The 22,471-nt window shown below is 41.9% G+C and overlaps 1 protein-coding gene across 1 annotated transcript in view; it reads right to left on the minus strand.

Moving 5' to 3' along the window:
• Positions 1-21,970, minus strand: part of PITPNM2 (phosphatidylinositol transfer protein membrane associated 2) — a 432,451-nt gene extending 410,481 nt beyond the window's left edge. The window contains exon 1 of the mRNA XM_030220215.1: positions 21,875-21,970. The gene's annotated coding sequence lies outside the window, so the exon portion shown is untranslated. The remainder of the gene's footprint in view (positions 1-21,874) is intronic.
• Positions 21,971-22,471: the final 501 nt, after the last annotated feature.

The raw sequence follows: 22,471 nt of genomic DNA on the forward strand, positions 1-22,471 counted from the left end.
CAGCGCATCCCAGGATGCAACGGACAAAGCAGGGCTAGGCGCTGCCATTTTGAGGAGGCTCCTGAAGAGGAGAGAGGGAATGCTAGTCCCTCCCTCCTCCAAATTTGGACAAGGTAGGCCACGGGTGGGCAGGGGGGTGCCAGGTGGGACGGAGGAAGGGAGGGCTGGCTGGCTAGCAGTCCCACTGGACCACCAGGATTCTTTAGTGTTTGGGGGGTAGGCTTAGGTTTGACAAGTCTGGGAGAAAATCCCAGACCTGTCAAACCACTTCAGTGGGTATGCTCACTTGCTGGCGTAGGTTTTGCAATGGGAGCAGTGCCTTTGTTTGGCGCACTGCCCGCTGATCATTGAGGAATGCAAGAGACCTTCGTTTGCAGCCATTTGCATGCAATTTGCAATCAGAGCTGGTGAGCACATTGTTTCATGTGCTCACTGGCTCTGATCCTAGGGCGTAGGCAAACACGGGCACTAGTCTGGCACTAATAGCTTCTAGTGCCCGCGTTTACTTCTGATCATCGGGGCATGAGTGCACTAATGGGCTGTGTCAGCATTGCCAAGCAGCAGCCGCTAGCATGGCTTAGTAAACAGGAGGGTTAATATCGTAGCAACTTGCAAAAGCAAACTTATCTTTTCAGCCTTGAGAAGATAATTTTGCTACAATATTAACCCTCCCCCCTTAAAAAGCCTTGCTGGGAGCAATGCCAACACAGCCCATTCAGCTTTGTGAAAAGGAGGGGTAAATTTTAAAGAAACACGCATTGTTTGAAAATGTATAAAAGTTACGATTTGCCACTGGGATTTTTGAAAATAATCAGCTGTATGGATATTATTTCAATGGTTAAACAAATGAGGGGTTTTGTTTTGTTTTTTAGATTGATGGTGGATTTATTGTGAGGCTTTTAATATGCCCATTATTGGGCTATGAACAGGGTCTTTTCTCCAAAAGTCTTGTAATGAATTAATAATGCTGGGAAGATTGGGATTTAGTTTCATAGATTAGTGACTGAGCACATAATTTTCTGTATCTCAAGTTTCATCCTATGTAAGAGTTGCTGGATGCTTAGAGTGGAGGAGTGGCCTAGTGGTTAGAGTGGAGGAGTGGCCTAGTGGTTAGCGTGGTGCAGTGGCGTACCTAGGGTAGTTGACACCCGGGGCCGGTCATTTTTTAACACCCCCCCCCCCCAAAAAAAAATCCAGTACTAGGCATGCCGAGAATACAAAACACTCAGGACCTATAGAGCAATTCTACCATACCATAAGCAGTCATTTCTACGAGTCACACAAGGAAAAGGAAAGCATCTTAAACACTCCAGTGAGCACTAGAACATCAATTCACCTATTGTAAAACGAAACCAGACAGAATAGTACAGATCGTAGATTCTACACAGTCAATGCCAACTGAAAGCCATGTCTTTTTCACAAACACAGATACACCCTAATCCACTATAGAATAAGTAATCATAAACTTTCTATTTAGACAAAAATTAAACTGAACCCCCAATGCCAGACTCTGCATACAATGCAACACCACAGAAACAGAAACTGTCCCCTAGTACTGTGCAAAATATAAAGACAGCAGATGTAAATTTGAAAAAAAAACCTAACAAGTACCAATCACCACTTTACAAATTAACAAATAGAAATAAAACAAATATAGAAAGTAAAATAATACCATTTTATTGGACTAATACATTTAGCTTTCAGAGGCCAAAACCTCCGTCCTCGGGTCAGTACAGTATAGTGCTGTTACAGTATCCTATCCTGACCTGAGGAAGGGGGTTTTGTTCTCCGAAAGTTAGTCAAAATGTATTAAAATTAGTCCAATAAAAAGATTACCTTATTTACATGTTCTATTATAAACATTTAACACATCTACAATACTTTATCCTAAAGCAAAAAAAATAAAAAAATATATTTACAGTTTGTTGTCTCTGGTTTCTGCTTTCCTCATCTTCTTTTCACCGTCTTCCTTCCATCCAGCATCTGTCTTCACTCTCTCTCTCTCTCTCTGCCATCCAGTGTCTGCCCTCTCTGCCGTCCCTTCCATCCACTGCCTGCCCTTTCTCTCTGCCCCTTCAATCCACCATTTGCCCTCCCTCTCCCATCCATCCATCCAGGGTCTGCCCTCCCTCTCGCTCCCCCTTCCATCTAAGATCTGTCCCCTCTCTCTCTGCCCCTTTTTTCAGCCCCCAGTTCCAGCCCCCTTCTCCCCTCTGAACACCCCCACCCCAGTCCCCTTCTCCCCTCCCCTGAGACCCCCACCCGTCCCCTTCTCTCCTCTGAACACCCCCACCCCAGTCCCCTTCTCCCCTCCCCTTTTCCCCTCTGAGACCCCCACCCCAGTCCCCTTCTCCCCTCTGAACACCCCCACCCCAGTCCCCTTCTCCCCTCCCCTGTCTGAGACCCCCACCCCAGTCCCCTTCTCCCCTCTGAACACCCCCACCCGAGTCCCCTTCTCCCCTTCCCCCCTCTGAGATCCCCACCCCAGTCCCCTTCTCCCCTTCCCTGTCTGAGACCCCCACCCCAGTCCCCTTCTCCCCTCCCCTTCCCCCCTCTGAGATCCCCACCCCAGTCCCCTTCTCCCCTCTGAACACCCCCACCCAAGTCCCGTTAAAACCGGCAAAGCAGCGTCGCAGGCAGCACCTCGTGCCCTGCTTGTAAAAAAAAATCAAACCTCCTTCCTTCTCCTCGTCTTGACGTCGACTCGGGCCTTCCAATCAAATTGATTGGAAGGCCCGAGTCAACGTCAAGACGAGGAGGGGAAGGAGATTTGATTTTTTTTTTTACAAGCAGGGCACAAGGCGCTGCCTGCGACGCTGCTTCGCCGGTTTTTTAAATGTGCGGCGCCGCGGGAACGGCCATGGGAGGCGGCAGGAGCGGAGCACCCCCACCCACTGGCACCCGGGGCGGACCGCCCCCACCCCCTTGGTACGCCACTGGCGTGGTGGACTTTGGTCCTGGGGAACTGAGTTTGATTCCCACTTCAGGCACAGGCAGCTCCTTGTGACTCTGGGCAAGTCACTTAACTCTCCATTGCCCCAGGTACAAATAAGTACCTATATATAATATGTAAGCCACATTGAACCTGCTATGAGTGGGAAAGCGCGGGGTACAAATGTAACAAAAATAAAATAAATAGATAGTTATAATATAACCCAATACCATATTGAGACTAAAAGTAAGCAGGTGTCTCTTAGCAGAGTGAATCTTATTCTCTTTCCCCTTACAGACTGCACATCCTTGATCGGCTGAGAATAACAAACTGTGTATCTGCTCTTGAACTGAACACCAAATAAAATTAGTAGTTAGGAAATAGGAACAGGGAAAAAAAAATAAAAAGAACACTGATGCTTTTCTTGTACTGTTAAAATACCTTTGCCTCTCTATTTCCATTAGTGCAATGGAAGTTTGCGAGGTCTGAATGCAGCCAACAGTTTCCATCCTCTAATGCAGGCACAAACTATAAATCACCCAAGAAAGCAATCAAAAGATCTTGTCAACACTTAGAATTTCACAGCAAAAGCCTAATTCAAAGCCTAAGGAGACAAGCAGCAGGGACAATTTCTAGCATTTCCTGGTCCGCTACATAGGCTCCATTCAGCAGGAGCCAACTTATAAAAATCTCTAGTAGAACAGAGACTAATAGTAATCTAAAGTAGAGAATGACATGGGGATCCGCAGTAACCGCGGGGATGGGGACAGAGCTTATGGGGCGGAGACAGAGCCCACAAAGACAGGGACAAACTTTGTCCCGTGTCATTTTCTACTTTGAAGCCTGTTAATGAACTGGACTGTTATTTATGTTTGAGTGATGCAGACAAAGGTATTTTGATTTTTTTGGAAAAACAAGCAAACACGCTGGCCACAACTAGCAAAATTTGCATGGTGGGGGGGGGGGGGGGGGTGGGATCCTGTATATCCTGCTACCAGCACATCTTCTAAGAAAACATTTTCTATTGCAGGAAGGACTGTGGATGACAGGAGATCTAGACTGAATCCTGAGGTTGTTGATGACTTATTCATCCACAGATTAAAAAATCATAACAGTGCTTCATAGGGCATATTTCTCCCCTCTAGGACATACAGAACGGGTTGTATTTTGTACCCCTGGACATTTTAACAGAGTGGATTAGGATTCCTTGGGGTAGGAGAAATCAGCTATTGTTGGAGTTGGAAGGGTAGAGGGTGGTGAGGAGGGTTATTATAGCTGCTCACTGTTACTATTGTTTTCTATCTGTAATTTATACACAACAGTTGCACAGCATATTGTTCCTTTTTATACTTTAATAAAAAGATTTAAATTTAAATATATAAAATATAAGGCTTCTGCAGATGAGGACAGAGCTGGCGGGGATGGAGACAGAACCCGCTGGGACAGAGACAAACTTTGTCCCCGTGTTGTTCTCTGACTAAAGCTCTCTCTTTACAGACAGAATAAGTGGCTCAAGAGATTTATGATGCCCAGAATACACTCTGCTTCACTCTAGATGCCAATATCTAGTGGAGGAGTGGCCTAGTGGTTAGGGTGGTGGACTTTGGTCCTGGGGAACTGAGAAACTGAGTTCGATTCCCTGCAGAGGCAGCTCCTTGTGACTCTGGACAAGTCACTTAACCCTCCATTGCCCCATGTAAGCCGCATTGAGCCTGCCATGAGTGGGAAAGCGCAGGGTACAAATGTAACAAAAATAAAATAGATACTAGTGGAGATTCTACATGGAATGTTGCTACTATTGGAGATTCTACATGGAATGTTGCTATTCCACTAGCAACATTCCATGTAGAAGGCTGCGTAGGCTTCTGTTTCTGTGAGTCTGACGTCCTGCACGTACGTGCAGGACGTCAGACTCACAGAAGCAGAAGCCTGCGCGGCCACATTGGTGATCCATGTAGAATCTCAAATAGCAGCAACAGTGGAGGAGTGGCCTAGTGGTTAGGGTGGTGGACTTTGGTCCTGAGGAACTGAGTTCGATTCCCACTTCAGGCACAGGCAGCTCCTTGTGACTCTGGGCAAGTCACTTAACCCTCCATTGCCCCATGTAAGCCGCATTGAGCCTGCCATGAATGGGAAAGCGCGGGGTACAAATGTAACAAAAATAAAATAGATACTATTGGAGATTCTACATGGAATGTTGCTACTATTGGAGATTCTACATGGAATGTTGCTATTCCACTAGCAACATTCCATGTAGAAGGCTGCGCAGACTTCTGTTTCTGTGAGTCTGACGTCCTGCACGTACGTGCAGGACGTCAGACTCACAGAAGCAGAAGCCTGCGCGGCCACATTGGTGATCCATGTAGAATCTCAAATAGTAGCAACAGTGGAGGAGTGGCCTAGTGGTTAGGGTGGTGGACTTTGGTCCTGGGGAACTGAGGAACTGAGTTCGATTCCCGGCACAGGCAGCTCCTTGTGACTTTGGGCAAGTCACTTAACCCTCCATTACCTGCCGCATTGAGCCTGCCATGAGTGGGAAAGCGCATTACAAATGTAACAAAAATAAATATATAACAAATCTCAAGATCATTTTAACCAACCAGAAATTATAGCATTTCAAACTCTCTGAAAAAGAAACATGCTAGCACTATACACAAGCCAGAAAGTCGCTTTCTAAGCATAAGAATCACTTCAGAAAGAAGTTGAGAACAGCTCAAGGCCAATTTTTTCAAGTAAATCCTCCCGTTTCAAATAATGCAGAGTAAATGCCCCGACTGAAACTTGGAAAGTAATGGTCAGCTGGAGCATCGTGGAAAGCGGTTGACTTTCATCGGTTGCCCCGAATTCGAGTTTAACGAATGTAAATACAGAGGCTCCATCTGCCTAGCAGAAGCCTGCAGACAGCAGCAGAATAAACGATGAGTCATTTTCCTGATATTTACAGAACAGATCGGAGAAATCAGAGCTCTAGGTGTCACACAGCAGCCTTCTGCCACGCACTGACATTTGCTACAGTCTCCTGTGTGGCCTCCTTAAAACAATATATTTAGTTTTATTAAAATGGATCCGTGTTTAAGGATATGCAAGCATGTTTTATCTGCCGCCATAGCAGGGGCGTAGCTACGTGGGGCCACGGGGGCATGGGCCCCCATAGATTTGGCCCTGCCCCCCCCCCCCGCCGCCAACCCTCCCCCGCCACTGGTGGGTATCTTTGCTGGCGGGGGTCCCCAACCCCCGCCAACCGAAGTCCTCTTCTCCGTCGCGGCCGCGTTGCTAATGTGCAAGGGCAGGCTTCTGTTTCTGTGAGTCTGATGTCCTGCAGGGCGGGACCACAGGAACAGCTGAAACACAAGCGAAAGAAAAAGCTGTCGGAAGCGGCATCCCTGCGTGCAGGAGGTAAAAACTTTTAAGCAGACAGCTCTTACGAAGGGGAGGGCCAGACAGGTGGGGAGTGGGAGGGGGGTCCTGAAATGACAGAGGGGGAGGGGATTACTGGAAATCCACTGGAAGGGGAGGGGGTTCTGGATTAAGGGGAAGGGGGTCCTGGAACTCGGAGAGTGGGGGAGAGGTGGAGCGGGAAGGGAAGGGGGGATGGGAAGAAGTGGAGGAGGGGGTTCTGCAAACTCTCGGTGTCATACACTCTCAGTCTCACAAAGAGTCTGTGTATCGCACACATACTCTCACACTCGCTCTCTCTCACACACACTGTATCTGTGTGAAACACATTCTCTCTCTCTCAGACTCACTGTGTCTCACACACACACTTGCACCCAGTTTCACTCTCTGTCACACACACACACACTCACTCTCTCTCTCACACAGTCACTCTCTAAAACATACACACTCCGAGTAAAACCTTGCTAGCGCCCGTTTCATTTGTGTCAGAAATGGGCCTTTTTTACTAGTAACCTATGAATAAGCAATTTTCCTACCAATGATGATGCGTATATAACCCAGCATAAAGTGAGTGTTTCGTGCTGCCTTATTATATTAATGATCTTCATGATCTCTGACAATATTATTCAGAGCTAGTTCTTGTTTAAAGATGCCCAGTTCTTGTGCTTCTAAATGAATGATGAGTTTGTAGATTTTTGCGTGTCCAAAATGCTTGATTTTACTTTAAATATGCTTGCTTTTAGGAAGTAGGTTGTGAAAACTGTAAGGCTATTTATAGCTATTCTGCATGCTGTTTTAGCTTCATTTGTACATTTTTCAATTTGTATTGTTTAATTTTTTGGGGGCTGCATTTTGATAAAAATTTGTAATCGGTTCATTGCATGATTAATTGTGATAAAATTTTTTAAAACAAATATAGCCTTACTTTTAAATATTAAAATTTACTTTCTTAATCCTTGACCAGGAATAACATGTATAGAATGTTTGTACATTTGGGAAGCTTGCCAGGTGCCCTTGGCCTGGATTGGCCGCTGTCGTGGACAAGATGCTGGGCTCGATGGACCCTTGGTCTTTTCCCAGTGTGGCATTACTTATGTACTTATGACCATGATTCCAGTTTTTCAAGTTATTTTGTTTTTCTCATCCCTTTTCTTGTGTCCACTCTTGCTGCAGATTACTACATTATCTGCAAACAGAATAATGCAAATAGACTGGAACTACTAGTCTGCAGCTCCAGCATCTAGGAGTCGGTAGGGTCCCAGGAGGTTCAAGCTCCATCTGCCGCTAAGGTCTCCCTGTGACTATGGGTAGGTTGTATCATGGTTTATTTATCTGTAAATGAGTACTAATTACATTGTTCATTTTCTCCTTGTTCCTATGGGATCTTTCAAGTAATCAAGGCATCAAAAAACATTCTGAAAGGACATCCGCCCTTGTGATGCAGCTTCTGAAATGCTCCAATAAAGTGCACCTGGAGCTGTAATCAAGAGAAAGGCACAATCAATCCAGATTGTATTAAAATTGATGCATATTAGAAATGCATTTCTCCTAGCAAAAAAGGTGCCGGTACTCAAATACTAGGCCACTCTTCAGGAGTGGGGTGATCACTGAGGGACCTACCCCACAATAGGGGGGGAGGAGAGGTTGAAGTCTTCAGTGCTCTTTTAAACTGTTGCTTTTAGATTTTTGACTTCTCTTTCTTCCCCGCCAGTCTATCAGATTTTGGCGTTCCTTTCTGTTTCCCGCTCTTTTAGATTAACGTTTGTAAACCGCTTCAGTGTAAGGTGGTATAGAAAATCTCAACAACAAACATCTTTCCCTTTCTGAATCAGAACTTAAGGTAAGAGTCCTGTACAATGTGTCTTCTACCCGGGTTATTATTGTTTTACTTTAAAACACAGCAATACAAAAGACAGCTACCACCACATAAAACTGAAAAGCCAGACAGCAATAGTGTTGCCTAAAGGGAAACTAGAGCAAGCCACCCTCATAAAGGGACCGATACAGAGTTAGCAAAAAAGCTTCCAGCATATAAATGAGGTCTCCGTGCACATATAATCATTAAACCAGCATCAACAATGTTTAAATGAACAAAAGGCAATAGTTTGGGAATGAAAACTGCCTGCAACAAAGGACACAAACCCTACACGATCACTGTAAAAAGGTGGCAAACAGAAGTACAATATCTGGAGGTGATGAAATCTTACAGTTCTAATCCTTAAACAAAAAAAAATGCTATTTCATTATTGAATTTTCTGATAAAAATAAAAGGTCACATGGTCTGATGCAGTATCATGTTAGTCCTATTACTAGGATTTAATTTGCCAACTCCAAGTTAACCTCATTGATTAAATGCATATAAACATAAATACAGTCGCTTCACTATTGTTTTGCTGTTTACAACATTTTAAGTTTTATGTCAAGCTGTACCTGCTGTACACTGCCTTGGTGAGTCTCTTCACATAAGTACTGCCATACTGGGACAGACCAAAGGTCCATCGAGCCCAGCATCCTGTTTCCAACAGTGGTCAATCCAGGTCACAAATACCCGGCAAGATCCCAAAAATGTACAAAACATTTTATACTGCTTATCCCAGAAATAGTGGATTTTCCCCAAGTCCGTTTAATAACGGTCTATGGACTTCACAAAGGCGGTTAATAGAGCCCAACAATTGCTCACTACCTCACAATTAGCAGAGTAAAAGATAATGGAAGTCCTTCCACTGTGGATCACAGGTGGTCCACAAAACTGAACTGGTCAGGGGAGTATGGATTACAGCAGGATTCTTCAGGGGCAGCAACGTTCATTTGCATAGTATCTGTACCACTTTCCAAGTCTTGATCACTTTATTGAGTTGCTGCATCACATTGTAATCTGCCACATTTTGGTCCATGTAAAGTAATGTACAACATGACACGTGGACAACTATTACTTTACTCAGCCCGGCTCTTACTCTGTAGGATTCCTTTACTCTCCCTATTTTCATCTGTGAAAAGAATATTCAGGAGCCTGGTTACCCCTGTCTGACCAAACTACTAGAAATCAGCCCTTTTCCTTACCCACGGCTTGGAACATTTTAGACGTCAGTACATAATGCTCCTCCGAAAGGTTTTTTTGACAGAAGCCTGCAGAAGCTTAGCTTCTTTCAAATGAACCAAACAGGATATTACTATATTCCCTTGCCTCTTGATTAGGGAGCATCAAGATCCAGTTGAGACATTTTTTTATTGATGGAAATCATGAAAATCACAAACAATTTGGAAAATACATGCCAGAATGAACAGGACTCCTAATTCAACATTGCAAAACTATCAAATTCAACTTTTAGTTTAACCCCAAATACCATCCCTCCCCCCCCCCCCCCATGCAGAATACACCCACAAAATAATACTTCTGACAGAATGTCACCCACCCATCCTACAGAGAAGACATATCAGCCCCACTAACTCCCCCACACCCCCCTAAGCAAGACTCTAAAAGCCCATGGACCCAAATACCTCCTGATAACATAACCCCCCCCTACCCAAAATGAAGCGGAGTATAATATAACATTCATTTATTTAGTAGGATTTATTAACCACCTTTATGGTGATATTCACCCAAGGCAGTGTACAACAGATACATAAGAATAGTAAGATGACCAAACGTCAGCAGTGCTTGCTTGCTTTACGTTTGTGGGAGGCTGATAATACTTCAGTGCTCTATATACCAACAAATGATGAATCACTTTTAATGCTAGGAACATATAAGAGACTTGATGTGCTGTCTCTGTTTGATTTACTTTGCTGTCAATATAGAAAGGAGAATTCCATGGCGCAGTTCACCAACTCTGCCAAGACAAGGCAGAGTCAAGTTGCAAACAGTATCCGATATTACAAGCGGAAGAGCACGAGCGGTTCAGATATCTGCGACTGGGAAAGAACAGCCAGATTTTGCAGAAACTAGATCTCCCTAGATTCGCACACAATGTCCTTTTCACGCAAGTGCTACAGGAGCAGAGTCAGCTTTCCTGAGGGATTGCAAACCTTGGGAATTCTTTCCAGGATTCTAAGAATGCAGACTGTAATGGACAGTAGTGGGAGGGGACTGCTGCATTTCCAGGTGATGGGGAGGAAGAAAGAAAGAAAGAGGATTGAGACAAACAGGAAGGATGCTTTACACTTTCAACACTGCTTACAAGATAATCCATAAAAAACAACAAGTTGTGAAACAATAATGTCTCAAAGTCCAGAGCTGACAAAACCCTTGCATCTACTTAAATTTATTTTCCACATACAAAGGTTGATTACACTGGAGAACAAATTTCAGGAAAATATTTGTTTGGGGTTCTTTTTTCCAATGAACAATCCTGAATCAGAATGCAACCTTGCATATTTCTGTCACACAAGGTTTGACTGAAATATGTGCTTCACTGTCCACATAGAGCCAATATGTATTAGCTATTTCATGACGTTAACTGTGATAAGGCTGTCAATTCAGCAATGTCAAAATCAGCGCATAGTTAGACTCTGGAACTCATTGCCGGAGAAGGAGGTAGTGACGGCAGCTGGCCTTGCTGAGTTTAAAGGGGGTCTGGATAGATTCCTGAAGGAAAAGTCCATTGAACGTTATTAAATTTTGGGTTTTTGCCAGGTTCTTGGGGCCTGGATTGGCCGCTGTAAGAGACGGAGTGCTGGGCTTGATGGACCTTGGGTCTTTTCCCAGCGTGGTAGTGCTTATGTGCTTATATATATTCAGTATCAGGAGTTTCTAAGTCCAACAGTAATCAGCCAGCATGCTTGGACTCCACTTCCCTTGAAACCATTTTTCCATTGTTGCAATGTCCTGCTTAAACCTCTCGCCATGTTCATCACTGACTTCTCCGAGACTGGCAGAGAAGAAATCCAGGTGTAAAGGTAAGAAATGTATCTTTAGTGACATATTGCACTCCATCATCGTAAAGGCTTTGAGCATGTTGTCAATGAGTATAGAGTAGTTCAGCCTTGTTGTTACCCAGAAAGTGTTGAGCTGGTGGCATGGAAGTCTGTGAAGGATGTTATGCAAAACTGTCTCTCAGATTCACTGTCCATCACTCCCCTGATCTGAGAACAAAAATGCCTTCCTTAATTTTGACATCATTCATGCATGGAAACTTCTCTCTCAGGTATTGAAATCCTTTCCCTTCCTTGTTCATAGCTTTAACAAAGTTCTTCCTGAGTCCCAGCTTGATAAAAACGGGGTGGAAAGACTGTCATCAGATCTACAAGTGGCTCATGTGCTACATTTTTCTGCCCAGGTAATGAGAGTTTGCAGAGTGGCCATTCCTCCTTGCCATAGAGTAAATGTCTAACCCAACTGTCTCACTCACAAATTAAATAACAGTACTTAGTATATCTGAGTTACAAACCAAGAATGCGACAGCTTTCAGATCACTACATATGTTCCATTGTGCTTGGCGTACCATATAAATTTCAACAAAAATTCCAATGTCTCTTATGTGAACAGCATGCCCAATTGGTATTGATGGATAAACATTTCCATTATGTAACAAGACAGCCTTCAGGCTTACCTTGGATGAATTGATCAATAGGTGCCATTTTTGTGGGTCATACTCAGTGCCAAGAACCTCAAACACACCAGTAATGTTGTTGCAGGAACACAGATCCTCATCTCTCTCAAAAAAAATTGGGGCAAATCTTCTTGTCGCTTACAAAACACAGACTTTCATACCAAGTGCAAGTAGATTCCATTCCTGAAGTCTTGAACCAAGTAACTGTGCTTGGTTCTTTGACAAGTCCCCCACCAAGTTGTTTAATTCAAATTGAGTTAATAGATGAGGTTTGTTTGATTGTGATGGCTGCAAATCTCTGTTAAAGTCCAATGTCTCATCTCCTGCTTTGTCATCATAAATGTCTAAAGTATACTTGTCTGGTGTCTTCAGTACAGGAAGCGTGTCATCATGTGGCATTGGTCTCACAGCTGATGGCAGATTAGGATATGAAATGTAACTTTTTGTTTTTGGAAGAAAAGCCTAACACATTTGTAAAACAGTAATAAGTCTATAATATGATCTTTCTGTTCACTCCATGTCACTGGAACAGCAAAAAGGCATGGTTGGCCGTGAACCTTTGATCCAAGTTCTCAGATTAACTGCACATGATGCACAACACATATGGGGAGCTCAGTTTTTGTCTTGATCACCAACGTTACATCCAAAATACAGTTCACAGGCCTTCTTCACCAGTGGCATCATGGTTCTTCTTTGCGCCTTCAGATAGAACTCACCACAAATGTAGCAGAAAGTGTCAGCATGATTAATACATTTTTGTGACATTTTCAGTTTAATTAACCATCAGGTCATGCAATAACCAGCTATTCATCAACTTCTCCTAGAAGAAAAACATAAAAAATAGGGCTCAATGATGTCATAATATATTTAAACCGAATGGCGTTCATTTGCTAGTGATGTCGTGTTGCTGAACATGTGTTGTAACAAATTTCTGTAAATATTTAGAAAACCATACGTTATAGAAAAATGTTGATAATTCTGTGATGAGCATCCAAAAATCTATTACAGCCCATCTCATTATGGAAACAAAACTCATGCCCTCCAGTGTTATCAGATTCTGCTACAGAGACTGGCAAACTACGGAACCTGGTTTACTCCTTGTCTGGCAAATAGAATTCAGCAAGTTATTTTAAGCTTTGAAACATCGGCGCTTTTTTTTTTACTACATCAAGAAGAGTTCCACAAAGTTTGGCCCTTTTGGTAATACTGTTTAAACTTTATTTGCACCCTGTGATGCGATTCATGGTTCGGGAATCAAATAAAAAGGAATTTTTCACATAGCGCATAATTCAGCTGTGGAATCTGCTGCCAGAGGATGTGTTCAAGAAGGTAAAAGAGGATTAGACAAGTTCATTCAAACTTCTTAGCCTGGTAGACTTGGGAGAACTATTGTTCACACCTGCCAACCCACCACCTGTTCCTTGGAGCTCATACCCTTGTGGTAAGTTAAAGAACCAATGCTTGGTCTTATTCCTATTGTTTCAGCTTTCATCAATAATAGTTGAGCTTCTGGTCAAGTTCCCAGCTGCTGGAAACAAGCCATTGTCCACATTATTCTAACAAAAACAAACAAACTAACCAATAGCAGAAAACAAACGCAAAACAACAATTTGTGAGACTGCGGAGTAGCTGGGACAGACAGATGCATCCCATCTCCCTTAACTCTTCAAACTAACTGAGAAGACTGTCTTTCCCCAGCTCTAGGACTTTGTGAATGAAACTAGACCTGAAAGCAATCAAAGAAACATCTATCTTTCGAAAATCTCTGAAAACATTCTTCTTCAACAAGGCCTACAATGAGAACCAATAACCTTACTAAGTCCACTCAATTATGAACGCACACCTTCTATAACTACTCTAACAACTCTCTTCCTTCTTCCCTCTCCCCTTCCTTAATTGATACACATTATTAACTGTATCCGATATCCTGTTATGACAATGTTATCAAATCTATGTAAGCCACATTGAGCCTGCAAATAGGTGGGGGAATGTGGGATACAAATGCAATAAATAAATAAATAAAAGTACTTCCTCCCTACCAGGCTGGCTTCAGATCTGGCCACAGTACATATATTGTGACTGCTCTATTCAACAAAATCCAAAGTTTTCTGGACTTGGGCAAGTTTGCCTCGTACTGTCTCAACACCTCTTCTTCAGTCTTTGATTTAGCCAACCACTGTCTACTCCTGGAATGCCTCTCTTTGACTGTCAGGTGGGAGGGTTAAGTATTATATTTGCTTCTCTCCTTCAAGTGAGGCAATTCTTTGTTTCATCTGGCTCTTCTCTCTCCCCTTCTTATCCTGTCTCCTGTGATGTTCCACAGGAATATGTGTTGGCCCCTCTGCGTTTTAATCTATTTTAAGCCCCCTTGCTACCCTGGTTCAAGGTTTAAGGATTAGTAGGTTTTATTACTCAAAAAACAAATGTCCTTTTGGACTTCTATGTTGGCTACTTATCAATTGTTCTGACCCCAGTTAACTCTTGCCTTGACGCAGTGGCCTCCTGGCTTGCCAATCATCATCTTAGGTTGAATGCTTCGAAAACTCATACATAATGGTCACTGGCTGCTCATTCAAGCAAATGACTCTGCTAATTCTCTTGTAGATAGTAATAGTATATCTTGGGGTATTAACTATCCTCCAAGTTTCAAGGCACAGATACTTGCAATTGTGAAAACTGTTTTCCATGCCCTGCATTAATTTTGTTCTGTCAGGTCCTATCTTGATACCCCGGGTTCAGCAGACATTAGTTTTGCTGATTCAACATCATTGGTTCCTGTTACCTTCAGAGTTTAGTCTAAGGCCCTCCTTCCCCAAGGAGGTTTAATAGACAGGACGTCAAAATGTTGAAACCAATTAGTAGCAGTAATTAGGTCAGTCTCAGTTTCCCCTTCCCTGCGCCGCCATCAACGCCGTATTGTCAAAAAAGAGCAAGGAAACCTATGAGCTGCTACATCCATGTTGTCGCTGTTTATTATCGGTAGCATTTGTATTTAATTTCACTTATATTTTCAAACATGCCGGCTTTTGCAGCATACGGATGTACACAGAGGAAGTATAATAACGGAATAACTTTTCATGAGTAGAGCAGTAATTTGATATAAATTGTAATCAGTGTGTCATTTGGAGGGGCTAGTTATAGGGACACCCTAGCACGTGTTATATTCATGCAAAGATTTGTTTTCTCCTGGTAAAAGGGCCACTAAAACAGACATGTTATGAGAATCAGGTGCTCAACATTCAGCGTTTCTATTTATTTATTTATGACATTTATACCCCACATTAAACATGAATTAGATTGAAACCTGGGAGCATTTTAAATCTTTTTTTTTTTTCTATGATTAGATCAAAAGAAAAAGATGGCATGTGGGAACTTGCTCCTTTTGTTATGTGGATTGCAGAGGTATATTATAAAAATGCACTTGATATTTTTTACTATTATTTAAAAGACAGACATTTAAAATGCTCCCAGGTTTCAATCTAATTCATGTTTAATGTGGGGTATAAATGTCATAAATAAATAAATAGAAACGCTGAATGTTGAGCACCTGATTCTCATAACATGTCTGTTTTAGTGGCCCTTTTACCAGGAGAAAACAAATCTCTGCATGAATATAACACGTGCTAGGGTGTCCCTATAACTAGCCCCATAGTCATCTTATAAGTGATTTAAATCAGGTCTGAAAACTTACTTTTTCAGCTGGCTTTTAATAATGTGACCACAAATTATGCGACCACAAAGAGTTAACTGGCACCCAAACCAGAAGTCCTCCGCCCTGCAGTACAGTAGCATTTTCATTTTCTCTATATTATCTACCTCTTGACTCTGTCTTGTCATTAAGTAAATGGAATTCCTTTCTATTTGTGATTTAATATTTTATTTTGTAAATAAAATATTACTTGCACATAAGGCAGTACAAACAAACATAACTATGGGAAATAAATCTACTTTTTGGGATCTGATGGGTACTTGCAACCTGGCCTGGCTCAATGGACCATGGTCTGACTCAGCATGGCTTTTCTTATGTTCTTACGAATATTGTAAGTACAATACTTTTGCCAGCAAAGAATGCTCATTCCATGATGCTTCTCCCAAGTAGTATCTTCTTGGCTCCAAACAAATGATTAAGATTAAGTTTTAAACAGAGTAGCTCTGCATTCACAGGCATTTTGCTTTGAATATTCCTAAAGATATTATAGTTGACAATCAACAAATACCGATTCAGGATGTGGTTAAATATCTGAAATGCTTATTGGACTCTTCTTTGTTCTTTAAATCCCATATAAAAGAAGTGATAAAATGTACATTTTTTTTAATAAAAGGATGTGTAGATTGAAGCCACATCGATTTCCATATAGTGATGCAGAAACTTCTACCGACTCCCATACATTACTGTAGCACAGTATACTTGGAACTTTCAGCTTTGTCCCTCAGGCAGTTCAGGTGCCTTTTAACCACAACTTGGCTTTCAGGATCACATTTTACCAGAGCTGTTTTCTTTATACTGACTTCTCATGGTATAGTGGGCAAAACATAAGGCCATCTGGCAGATCTTCAAAGCTCTGTGGATGTCTGTTCCCCTGCCTCTGAAACGTCCTTTGGCATTTTATCAGTCTGTTTGGACTTTCTGTTCTCAAACACAAGGTCTGCTACAAATTCCATCATTAATACTAGGTTTCAATGTTAGAACACGTAGTCAAGTCTTTTCATTTGCAGGTCAAAGCCTCTGGAATTCATTACTGCTTGAGTTTGCTAAAAACTCAGCTTTGTGAAGCTGTTTTTACCTCTTAACCCCTTATTCACCTGTTCCAATACCCATGTTATTTTAATCATTCTTATAATAAAACTTATGTAAATGCCTAATGCCAGTTTGTCTGTCTTGAACAGATTCTAAGCTTGTCAAGCAGGGACTTATGTGCTTGTGTATAGTGCTGTGTATGTCTAGTAGTGCTATAGAAATAAGTAGTAAGTAGCAGCTTACTACTCAATTTTTTTTTTTTTTTTTAAGAATATTAACACTTTTTTAAAGAGAGAGAGATATGCCTTTTCTTTGTGTAAAATCAGTGAGTGATTTGTTTCAGGATTAGTTTTATTTTTGAAGTATATGATGTGTGTTTTTATGCTTCATGAGTTCTGATGTTTAAACTGGGTTATGTTTACTTGTAAGCCACAAAGAACTGCTGTGATAAGCAAACTATAAATGACTCTAATAAATAAAACAATAAATATACATTATACAGTCTTTCTTTTTTTGTTGTTGTTTGCTTGATCTTGTATCAGGCTGTGATGTAAAATCATATAACCTCTAAACTACAGCTGTTTCTGTCCCTCCTTCAAAAGGACAGCATCACACCAACTTCTGATCCATCCTAATTTATCACTAGCTGTCCATCATGATCTGGATATTATTCTTTTTTTTTCAAATCAGCTCTTTGCAGACCTGGTACTTTCATGTGTGAAGTGCCTATAGGAAACCTTCTCATATACACTGCTCAGAACAGGCAGACTCCGAATGAGATCAGTTCTTGTGCTGTTATCGGGTTCAAGCTTGCTGCTTCAATGTTCCGATATAAAAAGCACCATGAGTCAGACTCTAATGCAGGTACTAATTGCTCAGACAGTGACACTGCATTGAAAAATCTAAAATTAAAAAAGGCTAAATTATTTTTACCTGCACCATATCAAAAGAAGTATAGTGTTAACTTCATAATCTGTTGCCCTGTGGAAAGATAGGCATTGATATAGGACAGATGTCCTCCGTAATAAACGAGCTACTGTTTGCAGCTCATACATGAGGACTCTCGGGTCCACAAAGCAACAAAAGGATCCTTTTGCACCTCTATTTTTAATACATGATTTCAAAATGCTTCTTTTTCATCTTGCTTACTGGAGTACCATTAGAGGAAATGAATTTTGAATTTAGCTCATCTTAAGCACTGTCTCAGAGGGCTTACAATCTAATCTCCTTGTTCATTAAGCCTCGCTGGCGGCTGCCATGCGCTAATGCTGACATGGCCCATTCACTTTGAATGGGGTGTGTCAACATTACCATGCAGCTTAGTAAACAGGGGGGTAAGATTGTACCTAAGGCAACAGAGGGTTAAGTGACTTGGCCAAGATCACAAAGAGCGTCAGTGGATTTCAGCCCAATATCCCTGGTTTTAAGCTTGCTGCTCCATCTATTAGGCTACTGCTCCACTCCAAATTAAGTATATCTCCAATTTTATTTATTTATTGCATTTGTATACCCCATTTTCTGACAAAAGCCATATAATCCTTAGGTCAGAGCTTGTACACACAGGATCTACTACAGGTGCAAAGTCATTGTGATTCATTCACAAGTTCCATTCTCACCAAAGAAAGAGAGAAAAGACTATGATGGGTGACAGGAGCAATACAATGCACTACTATGGAAAAGTTAACCTAGCACATATCAGACCAAGAAACAACGGCAGACTGCTGTAGAAGTGAAAGATCTCTGTGCAGAGGCTGAAAGAATCATCTTAAATTTGACTTTTACTGGCAGTGCATAAACACAAAAATGAAGATCTAGCAGACATGCCAGAGTACCAAAAACTAGCAAAGCATCTGTCCTGCTACAGCTGATGAGATGTCTCTATGTACAGCCTACCAACTCGGGCTGGGAGACCAGACTAATACTACTATTATTTATTTCTCTAGCGTTACTAGACATATGCAATGCTGTACACAAGACACATAAAAGACAGCTATTATGGGAATAATTAAAACAAATATGGATACTAAACAGGTAAATAGGGGGTTAAGAGCTAAAAGCAGCCTCAAAAAGGTGGGCTTTTAGGTGCTAATTTTCAAAGCACACAGACTTACAGGTAAGAGTGATCTACCAGATAACAGAGTTCCTATGGAAGGGTGTAGGGTGAGATAAGAAAGTGGAGATATTGAGGAAATGCAGAATAAATGCACTTGTAAGTCAGTAAGAAGAGTCTGAACTGGTACTTAGTCATCTGGACTATTGTAATTCACTGTACGCCGGCTGCAAAGAGCAAATACTCAAAAAACTCCAAACAGCCCAGAACACGGCAGCCAGACTTATATTCGGCAAACCAAAATACGAAAGCGCAACACCCCTTCGCAAAAAACTACACTGGCTCCCACTCAAAGAACGCATCACGTTCAAACTCTGTACCTTGGTCCATAAAATCATCCATGGCAACGCCCCAGCCTACATGTCGGACCTAATAGAACTACCACCCAGAAATGCAAAAAAATGCTCCCGCACATTCCTCAATCTTCATCCTCCCAAATGTAAAGGCTTGAAACACAAATCAGTGCATTCATCAACCTTTTCCTATACAAGCACACAGCTCTGGAATTCACTGCCACGTAACCTGAAATCGGTCTACAAAATGACCAATTTCCGCAAACTCCTAAAAACTTACCTCTTCGACAAAATATATCATAAAGAACAACACGCGAAACTCTACTTTCTTTAAGATACCCAGGAATGTTCTTAATGTCTCCTGCTTTGACACTATCATGCACCTAATGTCTATGGCTTTAACACTATCATGTATTTTACCATCATGTAACCAAAATTTCTGCTAAAACAAATGTATACTCTTTTCTATTTCCAATATTACGTATTTCACCATCATGTACCCAAAACTTGCTGTAAAACCAAATGCACATTCTTTTCTATTTCCAGTATCCACGATGAATTGTAAGCCACATTGTGCCTGCAAAAAGGTGGGATAATGTGGGATACAAATGTAATAATAATAATATGGAAATGGCCAGGAAACCAAAGAAGTGACTTGAAGAAAGGGGTTATACGAGTGCAGTGACACTGATTTATTTATTTAGATTTGCTCACACCTTTTCAGTAGTAGATGAAATGTTATGCAACAGAATTTTGAACAGACTGAAGGAGAGAGTAATGGTTTAGAGGGAGACCTGTGAGAAGCAAATTGCAGTAATCTAAGCGTGTGGTGATGAGTGTGGTTAACGGTTTTGGTAGTGTGCTCAGAAAAGAAGGGATGAATTTTGATGATGATGCTGTTGAGAAAGGAATGCCAAGTTTTGGAAGTCGTCTGTTGGTTGTGTGTAGAGAAAGGGAGAGAGGAGTCAAAGATGACCACGATATCTGACAAGACAGGGAGGATGAGCGTGTAATCCACAGAAATAGAAAATGAAAAGGGACAGATGATGTTGTAGGGAATGGTACTTGCACTTAGCTGAGGCTATGCCTTTCATTTGTCTGCAATGAACCAATGTGTCAACATAGCATTTTAAACTAATGTCCAACTAAGCATGTTGTTAAGATGCACACTTTGATCCACTATGGATTACCGGGAAGCTATGATAAGGTACCCTCTTTATAGTCAAAGATATTAATGCAAAATCCGATCTACACTACATAAATTAGAAATACAAAGCCATTCTTTTTACAAATAAAAGTGATGCTGATCTTAGTGCCTGGGTATAATACTAACAATCTGACCCTGCCTTATTCCAGCAGCATTAAGAACCTAAAAATGTAGAAGTCCATAATTCTGCTATAGATAGTACTTTAAAACACTGTAAAGTGCTATAAAATGAATGGACGATAAAAGTACACAAAAAGGTCCACTAACATAACTTTCAGGAACAAATAAAGACCTTCCTTTTTTTTTCCTGTGTAAATCAATCCATTTTAGTGAAGCATGCACATAAGCACTGCCACACTGGGAAAAGACCAAAGGTCCATCAAGCCCAGCACTCTGTCTCCGACAGCGGCCAATTCAGGCCCCAAGAATCTGGCAAAAACCCCAAAATTTAATAACCAAAGTCCACCACCCTAACCACTAGGCCACTCCTCCCAGCACAGGCTGCTCCTTGTGACTCTGGGCAAGTCACTTAACCCTCCATTGCCCGCCGCATAGAGCCTGCCATGAGTGGGAAAGCGCGGGGTACAAATGTAACAAAAAAAAAAAAATGTAATAACGATCAATGGACTTTTCCTTCAGAAATCTGTCCAGACCCCCTTTAAACTTAGCAAGGTCAGCATTCATATGTGCAAAATGTATAAACGGTGAAAACAGCATAGACCTAAACAAAGCTGATGAAAACCATTTCCTCTACAAATGAAGTCTCATAGCCTATTTCTTCCCCAGCTTTACTAAGATTTCTCAAGCAGTGACAAATCTGTTCCTATTATCACTTATTTCTGCACTACTACTACCTATACCTGGATCAGTTCTGAACAAAAAGTAATAAAGCAAAATCTAAAGCATTTGTTAATTTAAGAACTATATCTAGCCATCCACATTGTGCTCTCTGTTTGTTTGCCTTTTCTGGCTCATAAGTGCCCTTAGCATTATATTTTATATACTTCATTTTCTTGAAGACCTAATCCTGTGTTTATGACATCAATCATTTCCATGGCAACCTGCTGATGTTAGGCAAAGGTTTATGATGTAAGGTGGGAATAAGCAAGTAGAGAAGAGTGCATCTGAAAATATGTTTCTCTTATTATTATTCCATAATGGGACACAAGGCTAAATATACTGTTTGGGCTTAAATGTTTGAATTTTTCATTTCTTTGCCAGTTCAATAAGAAGGTAGATCTTTCAACAAATACATATTCCAAATATGTTCTAAAATCTATCATACAGTCTACTGCTCCAAATTCTGCTCAAGATAAATTCATATCATAAAAATACGCTTTCTTTTTCCTCGTTGCAAATGCTTAAGGACACCTTTGCAGAGCAAATTAGGGATCATGTCGGTGTAAATAGATGCAAATGTCAGTATCTTTATTCTTTAACATAAGCTTTCTCTAGAGATGTAGATGCAGACCTTAGCAGATACCAAAACACATGCATTTGACTGCCTTCACACACACCAAGAACCAACCCGCGGTCTAGCTTCTCTCCCTCTTCTTCCACTCTCCTCCCCGTCCCGTATCTCCCCCTCCACTCCCCTACCCCGCCCACGGTCCGATATCTCCCCTCTTTCTCAAGCTCCAGCGTCCTACCGTCAAGCTTGTCTTGCAGACCGCCGGCAACGATAGCAGTTCAAACAGAGATTACCCAGCAGCGACGTTTTCTTTCTCGGGCGGCCCCGCCTCCTCTGCCGCGTCCTGCCCCTTCTGAGGGACTTCCTGCTTCCGGCAGAGGGGGCGGGACGCTCGAGAAATAAGCTCTCCGGCTCGTGGCAGGTGACTTGTATGAATTGCTTCTATTGCTGGTGATCTCAATGACAAGCTTAAAGAGGGGGAGGGGGAGGGGGAAGAGACAGATGCCAGACGGGGCATGTCTGAGAGCTGCGTGGAGGAGGGCAGGGGGTGCAAGACCAGTCTTTGGAAACCCTAAAGGAGACAGCTCCCGTCTCGTGCAGTCCAGAGCAGTTCGCCATTCGTCTCTCCTAGACTCCTGATTTTGCACATTCCCACACTTCCTGCCTTTGAATCTAGAAATGCAAGACCTTTCTAGACCTTAAACCTTTCTTTTCCCTTTTAACGACTTGAATATAATTTCATGAAGCATTCCATTCTGTTAGTGTTGTTATACCCAGGCACTAAGATCAGCATCAGAGATTCACAGCGGTTCACAAGGGAAATCCTAACAATAAG

Source organism: Microcaecilia unicolor, chromosome 11 (assembly GCF_901765095.1).
Source record: "Microcaecilia unicolor chromosome 11, aMicUni1.1, whole genome shotgun sequence".
Lineage (NCBI taxonomy): Eukaryota > Metazoa > Chordata > Amphibia > Gymnophiona > Siphonopidae > Microcaecilia > Microcaecilia unicolor.